The sequence below is a fragment of the Lycium ferocissimum genome, chromosome 11, assembly GCF_029784015.1.
Source record: "Lycium ferocissimum isolate CSIRO_LF1 chromosome 11, AGI_CSIRO_Lferr_CH_V1, whole genome shotgun sequence".
NCBI lineage: Eukaryota > Viridiplantae > Streptophyta > Magnoliopsida > Solanales > Solanaceae > Lycium > Lycium ferocissimum.
Genome location: NC_081352.1, coordinates 25,090,271 through 25,094,456, shown reverse-complemented (window position 1 = coordinate 25,094,456; position 4,186 = coordinate 25,090,271). Strand labels below are relative to the sequence as shown.

At 33.7% G+C, this 4,186-nt stretch overlaps 1 pseudogene; it reads right to left on the bottom strand.

Annotated features, from left to right (window-relative positions):
• Window positions 1-97: 97 nt before the first annotated feature.
• LOC132036751 (protein HYPER-SENSITIVITY-RELATED 4-like) lies at window positions 98-2,340 on the bottom strand (annotated as a pseudogene).
• Window positions 2,341-4,186: the final 1,846 nt, after the last annotated feature.

The window sequence follows — 4,186 nt, the reverse complement described above, 5'->3', positions numbered from 1 at the left end:
AGTAATTAAAGTAAGAAGATATAGCACTTAAACATGATTAAGAGATAAATGTACGTATGACACAAACACGTCTTACTTTGATTGATTTGTGCAAAAATTGAGTGTGAGTGAGCTAGGAGGTGAAATTGCTTTTTAGATTGATAATCTTAGGAAAAAAGTAAATAATTTGTTATAATCGGGTTAAACATTACTGATAGCATAAAAATTCTTCACATCGTAATATAACTTATGTCTATAACTAGCTAATAGGAATATAGTAGTAGTGAGAAAAGAAATGGAAAATAAAAGACTATTTACCTTGCTTTCTGGCTGATGAAAACCATTTGAACGAACAACAACAGCTCGATTAGCCAAATTATCTTGCAAATCAATGGTACAATCAATGTCCTCCACCACCAAAATAGACTTATTAGCTGTGGCAACAAGCAACTTCCTTAACTCCGAATTTCCCCTCAGTGCAGTCAACTCCAAATCATATATATCAAAGTTCAAATAATTAGCCATCGCAGCAATTAAACTAGATTTCCCCGTCCCCTGGAGGACCAAACAACAAATACCCTCTTTTCCATGCCTTTCCCACTTTCCTATAATAATCTTTTCTCTTCACAAATCTCTCCAAATCCTTCAAGATCATGTCTTTCTGGTCCAATTCCATCGCGATTGTCTTAAAAGTGGCGGGATGATCAAGATTCACTGCTTCCACATGTCACGTAAATGGCATATGCCTTGGTAATCCACAGTGTGAATCTTGATCGTCTTGTTTTCGTGTTTTTGCAATTTTGCTTCTTTCATGATGTATGGCAAGTAAGAATTAAGCACAAGGTCCTTGTTTTTCTTGTGAAATGTCAATTCAAATGACCTGATTTCAGATTCTGTTTGTCCGCAGAGCCAAAATCCACTTGAATGTTTGTCCATTATAAGTATCTGTCACCTGTTGGAACAACAATTTTTATTTACTTACTGGATTCTGGACAAATTATTTATAACTATAAAATAAGAGTTTAAGCCAAAACTACTCGAATTCTGCCGAACCCGTAGCTTTAAGGCTGGCTTCCCACCCTGATAGCGACTATCTTTCAAATCAAGACATGAATTTTAGAAAAGGTGATTTTCACATTTCTAATGGTGGATTATTAGAAAACAACTATCATATGTCTAATCTGGAGACCATATCCCTATTTATAATTATACATAGTTTAATTTAACCAGTTTATCATGAAATTAGAAATTATATCAGCGTATCTATACATAGGAACACATTCTTTACTTTTATGTTGTTTCTTGTGCACATTTAACTTTAACTATTAAGTAAACTGCAGACTACTTCTAGTCTATGTTGATCGGACTCTAAAAAAAAATGTTGTCGCACTCATGTCGAATTCTCCAAAACTGCATATCTTTTGAAGGATCCGACACACACTGGACAATCAGTACCAAAAAAAATGGAATTAGCTTCGAATTTCATTGCTAATTTGTTGCCAAATAACTAGTAGCTAATAGAATATTTTGACAATCTCTCGCTAAGTAGCATTAGCAACGGATTTTGTTGTTTAGATACAATTGTCCGTCGTTAATTCCTGTTCTTTCAGTTGTGACTATGTTTGAAAAGTCCGAGCAACATATCTTCTAGTTTAGACCAAACCTTTCCCGATAACAATTACTACTATAACATTCAATTATCACTATATATATGTGCAAGACATTACCTCCTCATTACGTTCCGTCATGATGTTGAAACTTTTCTCCTTCTCAGGCTTACTGACTTTGAGTCGATGGATACTAGGGGACAACTTGTTGCCCAAATAGATCGCAGCAGCTTCATAAATTTCATTGTTGACAAGGCCATCAAATTCGTCAATCACCACCGTCAGCTGATTCGAGAACTTAGTGAAGATATTTCTGAGTCCAAAGAAGAGATACCCATGGAGTTCCGGTGGGATGTAGTCGTGGACTATAGTACGAACCAACATAGCTGTCGCAACAACAGAACCAAATGTCGATAAAACCGTCTTGGCCAGGGCCATTTTCGATTCTGCTGATGAAGAGGACATGTTTTTAAGGGCTTTTTGGCTAGTGGATGTTCAAGATTTTGCTATTAGTGTTGGTGTTATGTGCCTATTGTATGATAAAACAGTAACCAATATATTGATTCTTGATTTCTTCTGATCTTCAAGAAGGTGAGGGCAAATACGGTGTAATGGCAATTGAGGAAAATGCTAAATTTATAGGAAAACCATGTGAAGGAAATAACAAAAACAGAGGAAGAAATTGGCAGAGGAACTAGGAAAAATTGCACCGAGACAAACAATAGCAGTAGTAGGTATTGACTACGTAGACGGAGAAAAAATGTGCCGACTAGAATTTCCTTGCAGCTCAAGAGTAACTTACAAATCAGTGATTATCGAAGGCGAATTCATAAGTTGAAGTTTATGAGTTCCAATACCAAACTGCAGTTAACATAAAAAAATAGTTGGATTCACAGTCAACTATTTATAAATATTTCTTTGAATCTTAATATAAATAAAGTTACTAGGTTTACATGTACCCATACCTTTATGGGCTAGATCCGCCCCAGGTGGTTACTGCTTACATTTAATGTCTTCAATATTTCAACTGCAAGATCTCCGGGGCAAAGTTACAACTGACGAAGGATAGTTAGTTCACTACAAGAAAGAAGACATTTGGCAACCGATTTTTTTTTTTTTTTTTTGTTTTTGTTTTCATAGATAGACTATTGTTGCAAAAAGTACTTTTTAAGAACAACATTTTTTTATTGTTGCATAAACTTTTCCCATCGGCTGTTATTGCAACGACGTGCAACAACTTTTTTATTGTTGACAAAAGTACTTTTTGCAATAATAGTCAATATTATGGCAACAAAATTAAATTATTTGGCAACCAAAAAAAAAGTTCATTTTTAAAAGATTCATCATATATGCCAACAATAAAACTAAGTTGTTGCCAAATATTGAGTTTTGCAATTATATTATTTTTATTGCCAAAAGAACTGTTGTCATTTCTATACTTTTTTGTAGTGGCTGAACATCTTTTGACCGAAAATTATATTGTGTGTATATGGTAAATATTACTTTTTGTGAGCATAGACAAATATTATAGTAAATTTTAAACACCCTTAACGAAATTTCTTATTTTACCAATACCGGCATGACATTTTTCTATCTGCCAATTCATAAAAGATAATACGGGGAAAATGCAAGGTCAACAAGAACATAGACTAGTGGAAAATAAGTCTAAGAAGCTTCGGGTTTGCAATAAATTGTAAATTAGTACTCCTTCCAGTCAAACCCCACAGATTACTCAATGAGCACCAACCAACTAGTACTCCCACCGGATCAAAAAGAATATTTACTTAGCCTTTTTGTAAAAAAGAGTTTCCACTTATAAAATTAAGAAAGAATTAATCTTATTTTTCTAAATTTGCTCTTATTAAATGTTATGTGATCAAATTTCAATACATATTAAATTAGGGGCAGTTTATTCAAGTTACCTATTTTTGTGTAGAAGTTAGTATTTTCTTATGGGGTGTGCAAATGACTAAGTGAACACTCTTTTTGAACCGGAGGGAGTAGTATCTAATTTATTTCTGCCTTGACTCTAAATTTAATAGGGACTCTCTGAAGTGTAATTAGGGGTGTTAAGTTGATGGATCTATTTCAAGTCTAACGCGTAGAACAAAGAAAATTAATCAACACTCATGTTCCGATCCGTTTAAAATTTGCTTGCGTTATAACAAATTCAAATAGGATTATTTCGCGCCAATATTTAAATTTTGTCTCTATTAAATTGTTCACAATCCTTATTAGATTGACAGACTTGCCTTGTTCGCTTCATTCTATTTATCTTTAAATTGTTCACATATCTTGCTTGATTGGCAAATTTGAATCGGATATGTAATTATTGGAATAATTGTCATGCCAGACAAGGCGCGATTTTGAATACAATTTTCATTCTACTTATGTTTAAATCATTCACAAGTCTTGCCATAATAGTAAACTTGCCTTGTTCACAATCAAGTCGAGTAGGACATGATCACTGTAAGTTCAACCTCCATTTTACTTATCTTTAAATTGTTCACAAGTTTGCCGGATTGACAAGACCAGTTTTTGTTATTCAATTGTTCAGAAGTTATACCTGATTGGAAAGATTTGATATTGTCTTCATTCTA